The following is a 24537-nucleotide window of genomic DNA, read 5'->3' as shown; positions in this document are numbered from 1 at the left end:
TTAATAATTTTATAATTATATGCCCAAATTACAAAATTACAACATGACCTATATTTTTTTGAGATATGGAGCTCAATAACAAACAATGTCAAAAAATTTAGACAAGTTACATTCCATTTTGTAGATCAATGCCCATGTTTTACTTATCATGTTCTTGAATTTTTTATGTATTCAAGATTTAAATATATATGTTATCTCTCTGAAATATATGTTATATCTTTCTCTCTGAAATATTTGAATTTTTGATGTATTCAAAGATTTAAATTTTTGATTATATATATCTCTCTCTCTCTGAAATATATGTTATCTCTCTCTCTCTCTCATGAAAATGATCTCTCTCTCGCTCTGCAATTTAACTGATTTTAATTTTTAATTTTTCAAATTGAATGCACTTCATATGTGTGTGTGCTTACATATTTATTTTAACTTTATGACATACCTAGATAGATGGCACCCCAGGATATACCTTCACAGGCTTCTGATCAGGATCCACCTACACAGACTCCTGATCAGGAGCCACACATTGATGATATAGATCCTCCACACCAGGATCCCCCATTGCCCAACATTGCTACCATTTTCCAAAATAGTGATTGTGAGCTACATAGGTTGAGGGTCATATTAGATGACCCCCGTACTGATGGCATGTACAAGAGTACATGTACATCCTTTTTTGATAGTTTGCAGACATTGAGGGACCACTTAGTCTCTCACACCTCATTCCCACTTGAGGTTATAGAGGATATTTATAGACAGTTGAGGATTGAGGTGAGGGGTCCTGATTCTTTTGCTAATGTGGTGAGGGTGGTCTCTAAGGAGACCATCAAGGAGAGATTCTTTCCATAGTATCAGGAGAAGAGTAAGGTGAGAGGATATCAGGTCACAAGATGTATCAACCCATAGGTTGCATCATTGTTTTACCCACACTTCTTAGCTGCCCATGGTCATTATCCTAATAACGACCAGATACCATTATAATTTGTACAATAGGTATTTGGTGAGGTTCATTGTCAGATAAAACCAAAATACCTTGATATTCCAACATATTATGGACAGGGCAGGGACAAGATTGTTGATAGAGATGCATATCGTAGGTGTGATAGAGCTCCGCCTAAGCACAGGGACCTTGTTGGCTAGAGATTTCGTGCAGTAGTCCTAGCCTTGGCCCCCATAGTGGATCATGTTGTGATTGCTTCTCAGAGATAAGAAATTGATAAGATTGGATGGATTGCATCAGCAACAGCCACCATATCACCTAATAGGCTGGGCAGATATATGATGAGCCAACCACATTCGATATCATCCATAGATCATGCATCTTCTAGTCACAAGGTGGATTCAGATTTAGATGATCAATATATTACTATTGGCATCCCCTCCCTAGATGAGGTATAAGCTATAGTCATAGGTAGTATACATGTACAAATGTTGCAATATTTAACCGAGGACCTACTACATTCTTACCATTTTATTTCATCTTGACTTGGGATACCATTGGCTGATGTTAGAGAGGAGATTCTCAGAGATGAGAAGACTACTACTATATCAATGCATACCCCAACGTAGTCACATAATTCTTATCACTCTATGCATGCTCTGGGCACTGACCCACCTACAGATCACTCTATTGTTGCAAAGGAGGAGATACGAGCTGATCACGTCCATATCACAGATGAGGGCTTGGATTCATTTGAGGAGGAGATATGAGCTGAGAAGGTCCATATCATAGATGAGGGTTTAGATTCATTTGAGGACCAGCTAAGAGGTTTGAGCCACACTAGGTTTGTGGGTATGCTACTATAGTCAGACACTTCAAACACGATGCCTAGTCATCTAGTTAGCCCCTTACACTCCTTAGTCATACATACAACCAGAGAGAGATATGCAAGCATGAGTGATGTGGTTGATATGATCACACGACATGATCAAACTATATAGCCTACTCCTAATACACAGGTATGTACATACATATGTATTTAAATTTTTACAAGATATGTATACATGTTGTAATTTGTAGGATAAATCTATATATAGATCATTTAATAAATAATCTAGTTCTATTAATTTTTATCATTTAAATTGATCCTGGGCTAATCCTTAAATACATGCATACATACATACATATATATATATATATATATATACATATATATATATATATATATATAATAGTTAGCTCATGTCACTCCTAGCTTGAGCTCTGAGCGTGTGCATAGGAGAGATTCTTTCAATGATGTTAGTGGACAAGTTAGTTATGGTTTTTTGTATATATGTACATGTATGTATACATGCATTACAATTTATATTTTAATTTTAATTTAACTCTAGTCGGATTTGATGTACATGTGCCTAGAGAAATATATATTTAATATTTAAATCAATTCTACTTTTGCAGGGGTCTATTGGACATCCAAACTCTCACCAGGAGTCTCCCTTAGATGGTCGCTCTATTCGTGGTCGACATGATCACTATTAATTTGCTGGACTTTATAGCTCATTTGTTTAACTTTTTATAGACTTTCATATTATATATATTCATGCATGCATGAAGTTTAGACTAGATTATACTTTATACTTGGTTTGTGTTTGATCAGATTATATATATTCATGCATGTATGAAGTTTAGACTAGATTATAATTTATACTTGGTTTGTGTTTGATGAGATTATATATATCATGCATGTATGAAGTTTAGGCTAGATTATACTTTATACCTGGTTTGTGTTTGATGAGATTATATATTTCATGCATGTATGAAGTTTAGACTAGATTATACTTTATACCTAGTTTGTATTTGATCAGATTATATATTTCATGCATGTATGAAGTTTAGACTAGATTATACTTTATACCTAGTTTGTGTTTGATCAAGTTATATATTTCATGCATCTATGAATTTTAGACTAGATTATACTTTATACAATTTGTGTTTGATCAGAGTATATATTTCATGCGCATGTACATGTTAGATTATATGCACTCTATACAGTTTATGTTTGATGGACTAGAAATTATATATACCATGTGCGTGTATGGTTAGATTATACTTAAATATATATACATGTATAGCTCATGCATTTGATCTTGGATTAAATATATCACATCATTTATATTAAGATAATTATATATGTGATTGAATGCACGTGCATGTTAGGTTACTTATGTACACTTCAAATATATATGATCAAGAATGCACATGTTCTCTAAAACTTTCAAATATATATATATGTGTGTGTGTGTGTGTGTGTGTGTGTGTGTGTGTGTGTGTGTGTGTGTGTGTGTGTGTGTGTGTGTGTGACTGAATTTACATGTGTACATGTGGATAGATTAAAAGAAGATCGATATGCTTATAATTTTAAATTTTAAATTTTACTACTGTAGCATCGTAAATTGTACGCACTTGCTAGGGTGGTACAATTTCACACCTAGTTTAGCACCCGCCTTGGCGCATTTTGCATTTTGCATTGCATTTCCCCTTTAGCACTTAATTAATTAAATTAATTAGGTCTAAGGTCCTATTTTATCATCTCCCATATCATAAAGTTGGGCCCTTTCATTAAAGTGTGCCCTTTTCATTTTATTCCTCCTATACATCATTTAATCAAAAACCCTGATTAGGTCCTATTTTTAACTTGGGGGCTTGATTTCGGGGGTTAAAACATCTCGAAATCACCTGTAACTTCGGGATTCTCTCTAAAATCATCATATTTGACGGCCCTGAAAATTTGGTGAAAAGTTGTCAGGACCATGGCGCCCATGCAACATGGTCCCGGACATTTTTCCCGAAATTTTGGGAGCACGATCCAATCATAAAATAAAGCTTAACCCCAAGAAATTGGCAGTACATTCAATCTCTAGGTCGGCCAAAATACGAATTTACAACCTAGGGTTTCATACATAAAAGCTCTCTTTCCTCATTGGAAAGGATCCGATTTTTGATTTTCAGGACCTCATATGCAGCGAAAGAGTAGATCTTTGAAGACTTCAACAACATTCAACATCATTCTATCAAGCATCTATCAAATTCATTCATTCATCCAATTAGGGCTTGGAAGACATTGAAGAACAATAGGAGATTACCGACTGAAGATTGGCTTGTACTCCTCCCTTGAGGGTTGGGTATGATTTCATATTGTTTTCATGTCCTTACATAAGCTTTGATATATCATTTATTCATGCTTTAGATCACATTGCATCTTGATTTAGAGCATTTGCATTATCATTTACAAGCAATTAGGGTTTACTTTCTAGGTTGCTCTAGTTTGCTTTCTTGCATTTTGGACCTTGCACACACACTAGGTCTGCACACACAATACATTTTACAAAACAACTTGGCTATTCGTGGAGGTGAAAATCACCGAAGCGGGGGTTTGACTAAGGCAAAACCCTATATAGCCGCCCTTCCCCCTTTTCAGATATTATTGCAGGTTTTGGGATTCGGACGACGCCGCGGGATACAGATTCGGAGAGAGAAGACTGAGACAGACCTTTCCACCAAATTTCAGTGCAAAAGACCAGGACAGGGGCATGGGGCGCCCTGGTCCTGCCAGGACAGGGGCGCTGGGTGCCCTGGTCCCTTCTGGGCGCCCTGGTCCCTGGGACAGGGGCGCTGGGCGCCCTGGTCCGACAGCATTTTCAGCATTTTTGACAGCTTTTTCCAAAGTGCAAAAACAGCAGTTTTCGGAGCAGTTTCAGGGGCAGAATCAGGACAGTGGCGCCCGCGCCCCCGTCCCGAACATTTTCAGTCAGATTTTAACTCCGGGTACGCATTTTCATTCTTGTCTTATCCTTGTGTTTACAGCTTTCCATTGTTTAAGTTCAATTCTGCAATCTTGTTATTAGTTCATACTTGCACTTTGGGGTTAGGGATTGAACTTGCATCATTTCATCTTTCAATTGCAACAAAGGAATAGAAATCCTAATAGGTAGCCCGTGGCTCTCTCTTCCACAAGAAGAAGTAGCCAATTGTGTGATACCTCTAGGCTCTTTCGTATTCCACAAGTGTGTGGTTGAAAGTGAGATTAGGGCATGTTTGCTTAGTGTCACTTTTTCTCCCACACATTTTGGTGAACCCGACGTGAATCTATCATTGCTTCCTCTTGCATTGCATTTGTTAGATCTAGATCTAGATTTAGTGTGTTTTCATTTCATTTTCATTAAAAAGAGAAAAAAAAAAAAAAAAAGTGTGTTTCTTTGCATTGTGTGTTTAAATTTTATGCAATTTCAAAATGTTAGATTTTTATTTGCAAGATGATCATATTTGTGATGATTATGAGTTAGATGAAGCTTTAGATTAATTTTTGAAACCTAAATATACCAAACCTTCATTTTACCAAAAACTCATAAACCTTGTTACTATGCCATTTAGATGTGATGAGAAAGATAAGTCAAATGGTTCCTCTCAAGGGTACATTCCTATCAACTCTTCCACTGAATCTAGTAACATGGTTGTGTTCAATAATCCCCTCTATGAGGAATTATCTCCTTTTGAATCAAAAGATAAACCTTTTAATAGATATGATCATGCTTTGTGGGATGATGCCCTTGATGCCTTTGTGTCTCCTAAAAAATGCTCCCTTCATGAGGATCCTTGTGTGCAAGAAGATGACATTATCCCTACATTTCCTAGTGATGGCCTTTCCTTTTCCAACAAAATTCCCACTAGAGATGATGAATTAATGATAAATGCTTACCCTTCTCCTAAAGTTTGTCTTACCCATAAGCATCCCTTAGAGAAAGAAGATGAAATAATAAGCAATTTCCTTAATTCTCTCTCCCCTAAAGATCATATTGAACATATTTTGAGGAAAGAGGATGAGTTTAACACATTTATTGATGCTTTCCCTCCTAAGGATGAAGAATTAATAAACAATGTTATCTCGTCTCCCGAAATTGACAATACTTTAAACATTCCTTTCAACAACCTCACTATTTGGGATGAACCATTAGAAGAAGGTATAGATTATTCTCTACCCCTAGCCAAAGGGGATGAAATCAAGATTGGAAACTCCCTTGATAGTTTCTCCCCTTCCTTGAATCTCAATTATTCTCCCTCTAAAAATAAAGCATCTCCCTCTCCTCAACTTGGTTCTACTCATAAGGAAACCCTAGTTCAAAGCAAGATGGTTAACATTTCTTTCAAAGATCTCCCTCTCAAAAGTGAGACTTTAGAGAGTAGTGTTGATCCTTCTCCTAGAGATTTTATTCCCCATGTAGATCCTTTGATGATAGAGGATGATATGACCTTTCCTCTTCCTACTAGAACATCAATGCTTACCCCTTGTCTCTCTCCTAAAATTGATTTAATCTGTGATAAGATTTTAGTGCAAGAGAAGACTATCAATAATTCTTCCAACACTTTTGTTCATTCCTCTAAACCATCCTTGATCAATTTGATACATGTGAATGAGACACCTAACAAACCTCTCTTCACTGTCCAAGGTGCTTGTCCTTCTCAAAATTCTCAACCTTTAAATAAGCCTATCTTAGTGGTTCAAGGTGGTTATGCTAATGATTCTTTTTGCACTCCTAAGAAACCCATTATTACTGTGCAAGGAGGTTATTCTTCTAAGAGCCCTTATGAGTATGCTAAGCAACTAACTAGAGAGAGTTATCATGCGGTTGCTCATACCTATAACACAAGAAACAATAGGCAACCTAGTCCTCCTCCAGTTATCCCCACTTCACTTCCTCCTTCCCAACCTATTCTTCCTCAAGTGCCTCGTATTTCACAAATGCTTAGTAAGGACTATGATCTCATAGAACAACTTAAAGCTACCCCTGCTAAGATATCCCTTTGGGATTTGATCCAAACTTCTTCTGCTCATCATGGAATGTTACAAGATGCCTTGAAAGATTTGAATGTTCCTCCACCTAATACATCTAGTAATATAGTATCTTTGGTTAACTCTGTGATGAATCCTAAAGCTCAAATTGTGTTTACCCAAGATGAGTTGCCTACTAGTGAAATTCAACAACAATCTGATGCCTTGATGATTGTGGTTATCATAAATGACACTGCTATAAGACGAACACTGGTAGATAATGGCCCTGGCCTTAATGTGTGTAGCATTAATCTATTGCATAAGATGAATGTGGATACATCCCTTATTGAGCCTGACTCTCATCCCATTCGAGGCTTTGATAATGTGGCTAAGTCTTCATTAGGTATTATCACCTTACCCGTCACAGTGGGACCTGTTACTTTGCCTACTCCTATCCATGTTATGTCTGGAAATCTAACATACAACTTGTTATTAGGGAGACCCTGGATTCACAGTATGCAAGCTGTCCCCTCTACATTGCATAGACAAGTTAAATTCATTTATAACAATAAGACATATACCTTGATAGGCGATACTAATCTTCAGGCTTGTTTGCAAACATCTACTTCCAAAGGGAGTTCTTCTAAGCCTTCCTCTTCTAGTAATGACTCTTTGAACAAGATACCTATGGATAAATCATCACCCTCTGATAATCAAAATTATTTGGATGAGCCTAAAGCTCCTGAAGAAGATCCTTCTGGACTTGAGTCTACACATGAAAAGACTTTTGATCCTGAGAAGGTTCTCGCGGAAGACGATTGGGGATCTCTTGATTTTAATCCCACCTTTGTAGGTGAATATAGGGTTCCTCTTAGAGATCTTAAAGGTAAAAAGAAGGAAGAAACTAGAGATCAATCAGTCTTGCCTAAATCTATGAGCAATAATTTTGTGGCCGCTTCTCAAACTTCTTCTCCTCACACCTCTAATTATGAAGAGTTTGATTCTTTGTCTTATGAAAAACCACCTTCTCTTCCTGAAATGGCTGATCGTTATGGTCGTGGTTTTCGCATTTTTGCTAAGCATGGGTATCATGGAAATGGTTGTGGCGTTCATGAACAAGGGATAAAAGTTCCTCTAGAGACTAATTTTAAAAATTATGCCTTTGGACTTGGCTATAATCCCTGCAAACACACTAAAGCATCTAAAAGACCATCTCTCAATGTGAATGCTATATTTAGTAGTGATGATGATCTCACTTCAACTAAATCATCTTCTACTTCTATCAACTCTCATTCCCCTCATAAGGAAATCTTGGCAATGAACAAATCTCTTTATGAATCCCCTCAAATTTCTAAATCCACTTATGAATCTTTATCTCCTATTCATCATAAAGTCCTTTCCTCCAGGGATAAGGCTCTAATAAATTACACTCATCCCTCTTCTAAGAATTCTTGTGACTTTTCTTCGTCAATTTTATACATGTTTTTGATCTCACTTATAGTTGAGCATTTAGCATGTCATATTCAAATACCTCATTCAATCTATCATGTCTTTAAATAACATTAATGGCTATTATGTTGCTCATCATTATGTGACATTGGTAGCTCATTTACTGGGGGCTCATTGTCATTCATGATGGTACAATTTCAAGTGCAATCATATTTTTGAAGCAACATAATAGCCTAGTTCTCTATGTTATCTCTTGTTCCTATGGGGACAAGAGTGATTTCATATATCTCTTCTTTTGCTTATGTCCAAATCTCTCCCTAGAAGATTGTGTAAGTCCTTCTCATTGAGGCAATGATCTTTCCTTATTTTTATCTAAGGATCCACTTTTTTTTTCCTATTTCATGGATGGTGTGAACTTTATTACTTGATGTTATTCCTTGTAGGCATTTGTTGTTTGTTCAAGGATTCTCTCTTACAAGAGGTGTAAGTCCTTGACTACAACCTCTTTTGCACTTGGTAAAATACATCTATAATGAATTCACTCCCCTAATTGCGTTAAAAGGAGCGTCATCCTTCATTAAGAATCACTTTCACCTCGCAAAAGAAGGAAGTATTGCATTCTTATTCTCTTCTTTGTCTTATTCTAGAAGATGTTATATTTGTCTAACTCGTGGATCACCAATGTGTGTATTCATGCCTTTTTTTCCTTTCTTTTTCTTCTCTTTGCATTTTGTTTCCATGTACATCCTTCACCTTGTGTTAGAGAACTCTCAAATCCTCACACTCTTTGTTGTGTTGAAATTGAGATTTAATCCTCTTTCTTACCAAATGATTCTCCATTAGTTTTTGATCTCATATCAAATCTTCTTGTGAGCATTTGTCATCAATATTCTTTAACAATTCGAAGTGGTAAACATGATACCCTGTTTCAACTCACTAAAATTAGCAAGCCGAAACAGGGGGGGGCATATAGCTACCCTCGAATTCTCATCACCTTCCTTAGTAAGCATTAGGTGATTTTGTGATCTAACGTGTGTTTTGTAGGGTGTGGTTCCTAACTGTGTACTGCAGATACCGCTGGGGGCTTCGTTCGACAAACTTATGGATATATCCTTTTTCAAATAATGTTTACTTTTCTGTACTTTAGCTTGCATATGCACATAGTGTTCATATGACTGCTAAAGTGGGGGCTAAATGTAGCGTCGTAAATTGTACGCACTTGCTAGGGTGGTACAATTTCACACCTAGTTTAGCACCCGCCTTGGCGCATTTTGCATTTTGCATTGCATTTCCCCTTTAGCACTTAATTAATTAAATTAATTAGGTCTAAGGTCCTATTTTATCATCTCCCATATCATAAAGTTGGGCCCTTTCATTAAAGTGTGCCCTTTTCATTTTATTCCTCCTATACATCATTTAATCAAAAACCCTGATTAGGTCCTATTTTGAACTTGGGGGCTTGATTTCGGGGGTCAAAACATCTCGAAATCACCTGTAACTTCAGGATTCTCTCTAAAATCATCATATCTGACGGCCCTGAAAATTTGGTGAAAAGTTGTCGGGACCATGGCGCCCATGCAACATGGTCCCGGACATTTTTCCCGAAATTTTGGGAGCACGATCCAATCATAAAATAAAGCTTAACCCCAAGAAATTGGCGGGACATTCAATCTCTAGGTCGGCCAAAATACGAATTTACAACCTAGGGTTTCATACATAAAAGCTCTCTTTCCTCATTGGAAAGGATCCGATTTTTGATTTTCAGGACCTCATATGCAGCGAAAGAGCAGATCTTTGAAGACTTCAACAACATTCAACATCATTCTATCAAGCATCTATCAAATTCATTCATTCATCCAATTAGGGCTTGGAAGACATTGAAGAACAATAGGAGATTACCGACTGAAGATTGGCTTGTACTCCTCCCTTGAGGGTTGGGTATGATTTCATATTGTTTTCATGTCCTTACATAAGCTTTGATATATCATTTATTCATGCTTTAGATCACATTGCATCTTGATTTAGAGCATTTGCATTATCATTTACAAGCAATTAGGGTTTACTTTCTAGGTTGCTCTAGTTTGCTTTCTTGCATTTTGGAACTTGCACACACACTAGGTCTGCACACACAATACATTTTACAAAACAACTTGGCTATTCGTGGAGGTGAAAATCACCGAAGCGGGGGTTTGACTAAGGCAAAACCCTATATAGCCGCCCTTCCCCCTTTTCAGATATTATTGCAGGTTTTGGGATTCGGACGACGCCGCGGGATACAGATCTGGAGAGAGAAGACTGAGACAAACCTTTCCGCCAAATTTCAGTGCAAAAGACCAGGACAGGGGCATGGGGCACCCTGGTCCTGCCAGGATAGGGGCGCTGGGCGCCCTGGTCCCTTCTGGGCGCCCTGGTCCCTGGGACAGGGGTGCTGGGTGCCCTGGTTCGACAGCATTTTCAGCATTTTTGATAGCTTTTTCCAAAGTGCAAAAACATCAGTTTTCGGAGCAGTTTCAGGGGCAGAATCAGGATAGTGGCGCCCGCGCCCCCGTCCCGAAAATTTTCAGTCAGATTTTAACTCTGGGTACGCATTTTCATTCTTGTCTTATCCTTGTGTTTACAGCTTTCCATTGTTTAAGTTCAATTCTGCAATCTTCTTATTAGTTCATACTTGCACTTTTGGGTTAGGGATTGAACTTGCATCATTTCATCTTTCAATTGCAACAAAGGAATAGAAATCCTAATAGGTAGCCCGTGGCTCTCTCTTCCACAAGAAGAAGTAGCCAATTGTGTGATACCTCCAGGCTCTTTCGTATTCCACAAGTGTGTGGTTGAAAGTGAGATTAGGGCATGTTTGCTTAGTGTCACTTTTTCTCCCACACAACTACATGTAACATGTACTAAATAGTTCACATGGTATGTACTTGTAGATATGTATACAAGTTAAATAGTTCACAACACATCACTTAGTGGTTCAGACCGCTCTTCAATTATTCCACATGTATATGTCCTAATTTAATATATCAATTTTACACATGTACATGTACATTCTAATTTAAATATACATTTTTAATTTAATTATTTTTACAACTTACAAATTACATGCATTTAGAATTAGATATGTACTATATACATGCATTTAGAATTAGATATCTACTATATACATCCTAATCAACTGCATACATCGCCCGCCTTTTAACACATTTTCAACTCATCCACATGTCCTAATTTACTTTACATATGTGCACATAAATATTATTTAACATACATACAAATTAACTTCATACATCCTAGAATTTGATATAATTGAAAATTTGATGTATTTAAACTTAAAAAATATATGGTCCACACAAGCCATATATATATATAGATCTGAAAATATTTATCCAAGTTTCAAAACAAGTTAAGTTCTAATTTATCAAGTATTAATTCAATTAATGGGTTGAACCACATGTACTTTGGATTACTAGAAATATATAGTTCATACCACATCAAGTGGTTCAGAATGCTGTTCAATAACACTTAATATTTGTCATGATCTTCACTTTCTAGTCTCCACTTTTGAGACCGCCCGCGATGTGAAACTGTTTGAAGAATTAGGCCAACAACAATGACCAAGTGGCTATACTGATATACCTTGTTGTCAATTTGGTATTTAGTGAAATGAATCCCATGTTGAACAATTTTAACTTGTTTGAAATATGTCCCTTGCACTACAACTGAGCCTGCATGTACACGTATATAAGAAACATGAGAAATTAAAAATTTGCATGTAAGTGATTTCTACATACATATTCAAATCAGTTCAAACCTGTGGGAAATGACATTCCTTTTGTGCAATGCAATATATAATAACTAACATCTTCTATATTTCCATCTTTTGCTATGTCTACAAAAATATCTCCTGCAATTTGAAACAAGTCACATAAATTCTAAACATGATATATATATATATGTGTGTGTGTGTGTGTGTGTGTGTGTGTGTGTGTGTGTGTGTGTGTGTGTGTGTGTGTGTATGTGTGTGTGTGTGTGTGTGTGTGTGTACGTCATATGTACCTTTTTTAATCAATCCTGAAATATGATCATAATCACCAGAAATCAAAGGAATGTCTTCAAAGATTTCATCCTCATTTGAATCCTTGTATGTGTCAGAAACATCTAGTGGCATCGATTTCCATTCACTAACATATTCAAGCTCTTGGTTCTTGCAATCAACATAGTTTTCCAAAATGCAATCAAAACAAAAACATGAATAATCCCTAGAGTATAATGTCCATGGGTGATTATTTGTACTCATGACACAATGCAAAGATCTTGTCCTCTCCACACTCTTGCATCCATGCATTGACCTTCTATCCACATCTACAAATGTACGTGTACATGAACATACATGTAGATCAAGTTATTAAATTGAAACATTTGAACTAGGAACATTTTTAAAAAATAAAATAAAATTTAAATAAAACATTAAAAGAGAACACGTACCTGTTATCTCCCAAAACACTCTATATGGAATGGGTTTGTATGTTCTTGATGATGATTCACCAGGATAATTATGTTGCTCAAAGTGTTTCTTACACCATTCAACAACATCATGTGCATCATCTATACAATCTCTTGTGTAATTTATTTGATGCTTTCTTAGAGCATGTTTGATACAAGCTCCTACACTATCATGTCCACCCTTTCCATGACCACTCTTAAAAAAACTCCAAACATCTGGTATTTTTTCATTTCGATGATATCTACATAGTGTATAAAATGGCCTCAAAGATTTGAATTATGCCACACATCCATCAGACCAAACAAAATGTTTAACTATTGTTATGCCTCTCTCTTTCATATATTCAAAAAACTTCTTAAAGCAATGTTGTACAAAAAGTGTGTCATGCTCCTTATCATCATTGATATAGAAGTGGTCCTCTTTCTTAATGACACAATTTTCAAATGTACTATCAGCATCGTCCAAATCCATCTGTTCATGTCGATAACACACATGCACCAAAATAGTGATTTGTTTTGAAAAGGAATACTCTGATTGAATCTCTTTTTGATGTGCAAAAGAGTAATTTTTTGCAAAGTCCACTATGGATAGAATAGTTCCAAGTGGGAAAGTGTCTCTTAATCTTTTAAATTTTTCTACTTTCCACATGGCAAAAAAACCATGGCATATGTATGGTTTTATCAACTTACAAAACATTTCTATAAATGTTCCAATAGGTATTTCCTCTTCTACATAATCTAACCTTGCAGATTCCTTTCCAAATTTTGTTTCAAATTTTTTGTACTTGTAACTCTTGCAATTTACCATCTTCCTCATGTCAATATCTTCATCTCTCAAAGGCAATTTATCCAAGTCCCCGCATGTTCCACAAATTCCTCTTATGCAATTTATTTGACCAGTTGCATTATCATCTGATTTATCACATAAGATGGATGCTATGAATTGACTTGTTCATTTAGGAGGAGCATTTTCATAACCATCGCTATCTTATCTAATCTTTCTAAACACCTGATAGTATGGATCAAATTCGATGTGATAACGACAACAACAAGTTTTGAAAACTTTGTTTACCTTCACATAATATGGCCTTAATCGTTCAAACATGGTCTGTCCAATCTTTATATGAGGGTTTGTTTTTGTAAACAACACATACAATTCATGTTTTGTTGTGTCTATCCAATGTTTTACATGTAGATCATAACGATCAGGACCAATCCTTTGCCTGATAACTTCTCTACTATTTGATGAAGGATGAGTATTATCATTCCAAAAAATTGTCACAGAGTTCCTAACAACATCTTTAATTCTATTAGAATGAGGAGATCCACACAATTGCCCAATTCCCTTTTGAGGTAGTATCATCCAAACTCTTTCTCCTTTTAACATATTTTGATATTGTCCTCTACTAAAACCAAACTTAGATAATAGTGAAGAGATTTGTCTTTTTTGAGGCAATTTTTCATTTACTAAAGATGTCAACATCACTCTTCTTGAAATGGTCTTATCTACTATTCGAGATTTTTTACCAATGTTCACCAAACCTTTCTTAACAATATCAACAACAAATTTTTGTAGCGGAGAAGTTTTCCTCTTTTGACTTGTTGTATCTATACCCAACAATTTCAGTGGATCTATTAAGTCTTTACAAGTAAGTACAATTGATAACAATTGAGCTTTTTCTAGTGTAGTATCAAGATTGTTGAAATGAGACATTATTTATTTTGCACTTTTATTCATTGACTTCCTTTTAGTATGTCTAGGTTCTTCACTAAGATGTTTCAACTCATCCACGTCCATTTCAAGTAAATGATCTAAATTTTTATAAGAAATATTTCTCTTCACCTATTTAGCTACATCCATAATATGCTCATCCACACCAGTGGTAGGAGGTAAGGAGCTTGACCCCTCTCCTTCAACGTCCATTGGTTCAACTTGGACAAGCTCCTCTCTATGTTCATCACCTATATTGTGTTCTTCAATAGGTTTGTTTGCCTCGACTTCTGCTTCAAAACTCCCTTCTTCTCGAGCCCATTCTGCACATAATTTAAGATGACAGAGAATATTTTTAATGCAACAAAATTCCAAGTTTAATTTGAAACCAAATTTTTAAGACATTTAGTAAGATGTTTAAAAATTATGTCATAACAGGTGGACTATGATGTCATGTGTATTTAAGACCTATTATTGCATGATAGACCTCCTAATATCACATGTAATACATGTTCGAATATGATCTGCATAATATACCTGTCTTAAGGGGACTCTTGAGTATAATGTGAAATTTTTTTGCATACGTGAAGTCATATAAATAGAACCTATTATGAAATAATAGCTTCTAAATTTATGTCACATTTAAGACCTATAATCAATGTAATAAGTCCTAATATCATATAATAGGCCTTATTATTAATTAATATGACCACGTATGCAAAAAAATTTCAAATTAATATACATGACTCTCCTTAAGACAAATATATATTATGTGATATTAATGGACCTATCACATGAAATTAAGTACATGTCTTAAATATTCAATATAAGCTAGAACATAAATTATGACATAATAGGTCTTATTAATTTTATGACTTAATAGGTCTTATCTATTATAAATGGACTTAATTATATAGGAGAAAAATTCAATTACACAACAAGCAAATTAATGGAATTTGAAATTTGCAAATGCACATATTATTTCAAATTAATTATGCTTTCCAATTAAAATGAGATTATTTTTAATCCTACTATTTCCAATTAATTTAATAAAAATAACATCATTTATAATTAATTAAGATAGAATTATTATATAAATTAAATTAATTTAATTAATATTTTTTAAATTAATTTTCATTAAAAATATTAGATAAAAAATATTGAACTAATTAATTCTAACAAATAAACACTATTTTTGGTACGTAATACATATTAAATAAAATAGAAATAAAAATAAAAATACATACTTGCATCATGATATATTTGTCTTCTATGTTCTTGATATCTTTGTTCCGTTTCGGGAGAATAATTCCTTGAAGTCTTATTTTGCCTTCTCTTCTTGTTCCCCATGCTTTTAAAAAAACCTTCAAATATCTTCAAATTATTGCCCTCAAAATAATTTTCAAATGTCTTCTTTCATCCAAAAATGCGAATTGTTTTAATCATTTGTGTGTTAAAAAAATGAAAAAAATTATGTATATTTATACGACTATACTTAAATGTACAAAAAAAAAAATATGAGTCAGCCAGGGTTTGAACGAACACCGACAGTTAGAAAAGGTCAGGTTCGTTCAAACCCGGCCATTACGAAAAAGTGTGTGTCATAATTTAGCATGTGGGTTCGAGTGAAGGGGGGTCTGCTCGAACCCCTTATGCTTTGAGTGGACGCCCTTGCTCGAACCCCTATTCATTCAAACCCTCTTGTTAGAGGTTTCTCCCAAAAAATTTCAGAGTTCTGAGGAATTTCTAACTTCGGACCTCTGGTTCAAGGCAAAAATGAAATAATCTTGATAACCCAAAAATATTAGATGGTAGTAATTGGAGAAAGCTTCCCAATGAGTATAACTTTATTACATTGTGAATTTATTATGTTTTTGTTTTTTTTATTTTATGGAATATTGGTTTTTCACCGAACATGAACTTGTCTATTCAACGCATTGGGAAAAATAGGAAACTAATTCAAAAAAATTCTGAAAAATATCTAAGCCCTAGGTATTGATGTCTTCTTTCTAACCAAAATAAATAAATTGAATTTCGATATATATAGAACAAGTTATGTGTTCAAACTTAAACCTATGTCTGAATTATGACTAGTTGGACTTCAAAACTTAATAAAATGAAAAATATTGAACATATCACTATCAAACCAATTGCAAGCCCTGGATATTGATGTTACAAACCAAAATTCAAAAGAATTGAGTTTTTATCATTTAAACAAAAAAAATTATGCATTTCGGGAGGCACATCACTCTTAAAAAATGTTGTTTGTTGTAAAAAAGTACTTTTCAAGGGAGATGGAAAAATTAAAAAATAATGCTTTAAAATTTTTTGAAAAATATATATATAGAATCTACAGACAAAATGCTACAAATAACTAATTTACATCATCTTAAAAATTTTAATAGTTTAAAAGTTATAGTTCTCGGAAGTTGAAGATTATTTTAAAAATGTTCATCTCAGTGTCAAAAGTGGCATAAAAGTGGGAACCATTATTGTGAGTTCACCCCTAACCCTATACCAAATTAATTGTTGACTATAAACCTATTCATAACTTAAACTGAAGTGAACCCTAACCTTATAGAAAACTCAAACCAAAACTACCACCAAATTGAACCCTAACCCCACCAAATAAACTAAATTAAATCCCTACACTTTAATATTTTTTAGATCATTAATCTAAACCATAAACCAAATCAAACTCTAACCCTAACACTAAACCAAAAGAAACTCTAAATCTAAACCTAATGGAATATTAAACCAAATAGAACGTTAACCCAAAGCAAATTTAATATTGATTATAAAACTAATCAAACCTGAAATTGAAATGAACCCTAATCCTATAGCAAATTTAAACCAAACCTACCACCAAATTGAACCCTAACCCTAACAATAAACTAAATTAAACCCTAACACTTTAATATTTTTTTTATTATTAGAAACTAAACTGAACCGAAATGTACCCTAATCCAAACCTTATGCCGAATCAAACTATAAACTCAACACTAAACTAAATTTAATATTAACCCTAACCTTAATTTAATTAAATCAAATCAAATTGAACCCTATTACAACAATTAAACTCTTAACCAAGTTGAACAGTAACCCTAAACCAAATTAAACTCTAAGCATTACACTAAACGAAAATAAACCCTAAGTTTAAACCATAATAAATCCTAACTCTAAAATAAGACATTAATTATAAATTTAATTGAATGTTAAACCAAATTGAATTGTAACCCTAACACCAAATTAAATCATAACCAATATGGTTTAAAATCTTTCGTAGATTTTTCAAAATAATAATTTTATTACTATCTTCATATTATAAATATACAAAAAATATTTTTGATATAATCTTAATTTATTTTAAATAATTAAATTATATTAACATCATGGAATTGAGAATTACTGTAAAGAAAACAAATGGATACTTTTAAAATAACAACTTTGGTAGTATAGTGATTTTTTTTTTTTTCGGTAATAGGTTATGATTTTATTAAAAGTAACCAGGGAGAGACTTTGCCCTGACCAAGGGTGGTAACAACCTGGGATACCACCATTCTGAAGATAAAAAAGAGCAGAAGGATCCATAAGCATAACAAAGAACAGAAAGGACCCAAAACCATAGGAAAAGTAGATTTTAAAATTTGACCTTAGCACCTCCCTTTGAATGTGAACAAAGGACCATATCGAAGAGGTTATTCTTCACAATTCTCTCTTTCCTCCTTTTCACAGTGTGCCAACCATCTTCAAGCCTAGCAACCTCAATCTGCCAACCCAAAGATTTTTCCTTGGAAAATATCCCCAGATCCGTCATGGAGGGATCATCATGTTGAGCCTTACCATTGTCTACCAACGAGGCCTCCTCCATATCTTCAGACCTTGAAAACCTGCATTTTTCCTTTACCTTTGGGGTAATAGCACCCTTTCCCAGTCGCAACTCCCCATCACATCCACTTGAACCAAAATCAACCCTATCTTGTAACTCTTGTTCCTCATAAGGCTTAGGATCTATAGATTTTTGGATTTTTTCCCCAAAACCAACCTAAGAGAAGCTTTTTTGCAACCCATCCTTCTTCCCAACCCTCTTCTCCATAATATAAAGTTGTTGCGTAGCATCTTTCCACCAAGTGGCTAACTTAAGCATTCTATCTTTGGCACATTGCACAACCATATGCCCTGTTTGGAAGCATCTCCTACACCTAAAGGGGATCCCTTCATAATCTAAAGGTTGCATCCAGCAACCTTTTGAGGACTTAATCGATATTTCTGGGGTAAGTCCATCTGAGACATCCATTTCCACCAAAATACGTGCAAATGTAGAATGAAAAATATTAGATGTTCCTTCATCAACCAATAGGAAACTACCCAATGAGTTTCCTATTGCCTCTAAACAGAAATCAAACCAAAGATGCAAGGGTAGATTTGGAAGCCTCACCCATATCGAGATCTTGTCGAAAACCTTGATAGTTGGATAGAAGGATGGATGCCATGGCTTCAGCATCAGAGGGAACTTGTCCTCCCAACTCCAGAAATGATCACACAGAACCTTGTTTCTGTCTTGAGACTTTTCAAAAATCACAGTAAAAAAACCCTTTGCTACAGGATAAATCTGCACACACCCGTCAATTATAGGCTCCTAGTTATCAGAGATGCAAGCATGCAAGTCATGAAGGCTTGGCCACAGGCCCTTGAAGCGTCTAATCAACCCTAACTCAGGTAAAAAACTAAAACATTATGAGAAACTTCCTCAACGGCCTCCGCATCCAATGACACAGCAAAAGCTTTGGACAAAAGCATTAAAGAGGATCCCGAAACACCATTATGCTATTGATGGGAGCTTGGTGCTGGTTTGATTGTATGCTGGGAATTTTTTTGCCATATCCACGAACACCTGGGTTGGGCTTAAACCCTCGTGCATGTCCATTCCCAACAGAGGCATCCTTTGCACAAAAGTCCCCACAGTATGGCGGCACAAGATTGTGTGAGGACTCGCCGTCTTCAAACCTGCGGAAATCGCCTCGCTGCAACCATGACAGCAGACTGTCATCGCTCGAGGAAAGACCAACCCAATTTTTCATTGCACATTTGGAACCCTGCTTCCCAGCCAGGCCAGATCAGTTTCGGTAAGAGGGGATTTTATCCTTACAGTTTGGCAGGGAGAAAGAAACCCTAGCTCCATCTTATGGAGATTTCAAACAGCTTCGGAGCGCCATCTTCGAGAGAGCCATAAAAAAGTATAGTGATATTTATAAATATGGAAAAAAACTTTTTTAATTTTTTTCAAGTTATTAAAATTTAAAAAACATCATGAAATTGAGAATTCAGAATTGAAAACCCTTATATTAATAGGTAGGATATATTTTAAAATATTAAATTAAGATATATTAATAGATGGAATATATTATAAAAAAATTATTTTAAATATGGACAAGATTGATCTATATAGAAAATATATATAAAAAATAGATTAAATAGATAAAGGAATTAATTTTATGTCAAAAGTACTTTTCAAAATAAAAATATATAAATTTCACTGTGTAAATTAAATAGATATATTTATATAGAACTATTTTACCCCATAATATTTTCTGTAAAGAAGAGCAACATGATTCACGACCACAATATTATATTTATATGAAAGAGGAACATGATACACGACAGCAAAATTTTATGTATATGAAAGAGCAACTTGAAACACGATGACATTATTTTATAGATCCACTGAAAGTATGCAGATTTAGGGAATATTGTGCCACGTAACAGTAGAAAAGAAACATTGAGAAACAATAATATTTGTTCTCCCATTCGTCAATTATGTATGTGTGGAGCACAAGTCACTTTGCAGTCCCACTTGAACAAAAACTTCTATTTATATTTTTCAAGGCAAACATTTATTAGCATTCTACCCATACAAACACATCGTTTAGTTAATAAACAAACATTTAATCAAATCGTTAGCATGAGTAGAACAAACATGTCTCCTGTTTTGAATTATAGAGCTTAATAATGAAGGCACGCCAATATGGCCCTCGAACACAAGTTCTTTACAACAATTTTTTTTTTAAGCTTGCACTAACATCCATAATAACCAAAAATAAAAATAAAAAAAATGATAACGGAGTGGGAGACATAGTGCTAGGGTTTGTGGAAGAGGAGATGATGCAGAGGAGAGTGATGGCAATGGAGATGCAGAGACAAATGGTGTTGATCCTGGGCTGAGTGACTATTCTGGGTTTTTGAGGTTCTCCTTCTCTTTGAGCTTCTCTCATTGACTATGTTTTCCCTGCTCTGGCTGGGAGTGGGGGTTTGGTTTCTGCTTTCGCAATATCCTGATTAGGGTGGTGGCGTTGAGGCCTCTGTTTTGTGAGGACCCTTTTGGGCTGCGGTCTTTGGGGTGGTGTCTTCATGCTTTGCGTTTGCTTTCTCCTGCAGTGGCTTGTTGTTGGTGCAACTATCTATAGAGGTTCCTATGTTGTATTCCACCTTCCTGCCATTGAATGATTCGTTGATTGGTGATGGATCTGCTTCTGCTGACTAATTTGAAGCTGGCTTCCCTGTCTTCTATGTTGACTGCATTTTGTTCGAGGAGGTCTGACCCTTTCTCCTTTCGGGGTCTCCTCTATTGCTTTCGGTGTCTGTGCCTTTTTCTCAGGCCCAAGTTTGGTCCTGGTTTTGGCAGCTAGTGTAGCGAGGAGATCTGTTGCTTCACCTCCTAGGGGGCTATAGTTAGTTATATGAGTTTTCCTTCTAACATTTTTGGTTTTTCTATTTTTGTTCCATGTTTTTTATTTTCCTTAATGGAGGGATGTGAGTGTGTAGCTCTTATGGAGGTGGTTGCAATTTTTTTGGTTGCTCCTATTCTTGTGAGGTTGTGTGGATTGGCAACCTGGCTTATGATTCTATTGAGCTAGATTATTGGGTGTTTTGGGGGGTTTCAATCTCTAGGTTGTCTAGTGGTGGACGACATTGATTGTGGTTTGAGTTTGTGTCTTCTTCTTCTTCTGATGGTGATGGCTTTCTGATTGTTGGATTCCTTTAGTGGATTATGTCCTCTTGGGTTTTGACACTAACCTCCTTTGTCTCCTACTCTCTTGGTTCTATTTCTCTCTAAGGGGGACGTGCTTAAGTGTTATGGATCCCTAGATGGATAGGGACCTTTTTGTTCATCTATTGTCTTATAGGGGATCTACTACAAATAGACCTACTGAGGCGCTTCACTTTGTTGTGCTTGTAGGAAAAAGTTTATGTGATGCCTTTCAAAACCCGCTGTAAGTTTTCTGTGTCCTTCACCGGTCGGATAGAGAAAGGGTTTTGGTTTTGGTTTGGGGTGCTTTCCTAAACCCCTTTGTTCTAAGAATGCAAGCCTATTGAGGGTTGAGAACCCTTGTTCTCGCTGGTTGGGTACTCTAGTCAAAACCCTTGTTTTCATAAAAGGGGTGTCGTCTTTTTTGGTGTTAGGTGGTCTCACATCTTATGAGGTCTTCCTAGTTATGCAAGGCTAAATTTCCCCTCTTTCTTTTTATTAATCAGAACATCCATCATACCATGCTCTTGTTGGAAAATTTATTGCCCGAGCTCTCATACAACCACCAAACCATGAGAGATTCTCATTGGATCTCGATCCCTTCAACTTACCTTTGATGTGTAGCATTAGGAGTGAATGGTTTTTCCACAAGTTTAATTGTTGTTAGATAAGTTTAAAAAATTAAATTTGTAAGGGGAGTTTTGAAATGGACAGTTAAAGACAAATAGGAAGAATTTTCTTCTAATAGTCAATCAGTTAATTTTGTATAACAATGTTTATGATGCTCAAAGATAAGAGGAGAAATGAATCTATGTACTAGCATCTAAGTTTGAGAAGAGTTTTTAGTGAGAAAGAAGATAGCTCTAGATGAAGTAAAAGTCAGTGTCTAAGCTCTAGGAGAGAAATGAAAGAAGAAATTTTGAGAAGCTCCAGATCATGTGTGTATGATTAGTTGCATCTCTAGATCGCTATAGATAGTTCTATTTGTAATTAGTAGTGTATTTTGAGTTTGAAATAATTTCATAAAATTTATTTAGTGATTTAATATAAAAAGGAAAGTATTGCATGTGTCCAGCTAGTTTATAGTTGGGTTTTATTCGTATTTATATTCCCAACTGATTGTGAAATAAAGTATCAATCTCTATGTTTATTCGAGGATTTAAGTTTTGATAGTTGGTATGAGAGATAGTAGGTCCTTAGTCCTTAGCAAGTTGGGTATTTATCTTTCTAGGTGTTGAAGATTTGTTGTGTTTGAGACATGACTAGAGAAGATAGTAATATTTGGTATCAACCACCATCCTTTAATGAACATAACTATGAATTCTGGGCAAAGAAAAAATTGACCATTATGGTTGCAAACGATTTATGTAAGTTTGTGGTCAATGGGTTCACCAATGTGACTAACACAACTCAATTTTTAATCCATACAAACAACAATAAGACCTAGCTAAAGGACACAAAGGGGGAAAGATGATAAAGCATTGAGTTTAACAAAAGTCCCACAAAGGCAGTCCTGGACAAAATGGAAGTGGATGGTTGAGAACTTGGGAGTATTTACGTATGTTCATATGCATTTTACCCAAAGCAGAAGAGGAAAAAGTTGGATGACAAGGGTGATAAATTTATTTTCATGGGATGTAGTGAATACTCCAAAGCATATATGTTGCATAACCCAGTCACAAGAAAATATTTATTAGTAGAGATTAATTCAATAATAATGAGTCATGAGATGGCTCAATGGATACCCCTTTAGGTATCTTGATTAGTGTCCCCATTGATGATGGGGAAGAAGAGTATGAAGTACAACAAGATGATTTTATAACATGAATGAAGCATGACAATATCTCCAAAGATATTTTGATTCATGCAAAAAAAGTTAGACAGTGAGCTCTGAATAGCTCCTGACGTGGACAAGAAGACAAAAAGATAACAACTAAATAGCTAGTAATTTGACTCCGGAGAGGTCTAGATAGGTCTGGAACGTTGCACATATAGCAAATATAGGTTCTCAATAGCCCCAAACACAATATGCATAGCATATTGGTAGTAGTAGTAGTGAGAGTTTAGATCCCACTCTCACCTCCCTAATGTGAAGGAAGATCAAGAGCCAATGAGAGATCCACTGAAATAAAAGTTACGATAATGAATTTGATGAAAATGAGAATTTATTATTATTTTATCATAGTGATCTAATTTATTTAAGGATTTTATTAAAGAAGAGAAACCATGTGAGGCCATAGATGAGGAAATAGATGCAATAGAGAGGAATATAACATTGGAGTAACAAATTTGTGTTCTAGTAAGAAACTTTTTGGAGTGAAAAGGGTCTATCATACCAAGATAAATGTCAATGAAAGGATAGAGAGGAAAAATACAAGATTAGTTGTCAAGGGGTACAAATAATAGTTTGAGGGAGATTATGATGAGACACATATTCTAGTTGTAAGGGTGGAAATCATGCAAGTTGTCATAGCAATTGCAGCTCAACACAAATGGAAGGTATTTCAAGTGGCCATGAAGTCCATCTTTCTTAATGGAGTATAGAAAAAGGATGTTTATATAGATAAATTACTTGGTTATGAATTTTTATGTTAAGAAAATAAAGTGCATAACCTAAAGAACGTTGTTTATGGGCTGAAGTAATCACCATAGGCATGGTATAGTAGGATTGGCTCATATTTATTGAGAAATGGCTCTAGCAAAATCGATGGTAAGTCCATTTGTCACATCAAGGAGACTAATGGAAAGATTTGTTTTTTCTCTTGTATGTAGATGATTTATGTTTTAATAGGGATGATGATTTCCTTATTGCCAATTTTAAAGAGGACATGAAAAGAGAGTTTGAGGTGACAAACTTAGGTCCTTGAGGTATTTTCTTGGCATAAAATTAAAACAAATCTATGTTGGCTTATATATATCTCAAGAAAGTATGTTGTAGATATTATTCGTATGTCTATAATGAAAAACAATAAACTTTCACTAACACCAACAATCGTAGGTATAAAGTTGAGAAAAGAAGATTGAAATAGTAATGTGAATCCAACAATGTATTAAATTTTGGTTGGAAGTTTGAAATATTTGACAAC

The sequence above is a fragment of the Cryptomeria japonica genome, chromosome 2 (genome assembly GCF_030272615.1).
Source record: "Cryptomeria japonica chromosome 2, Sugi_1.0, whole genome shotgun sequence".
Classification (NCBI taxonomy): Eukaryota; Viridiplantae; Streptophyta; class Pinopsida; order Cupressales; family Cupressaceae; genus Cryptomeria; species Cryptomeria japonica.
This window is presented reverse-complemented; position numbering follows the sequence as displayed.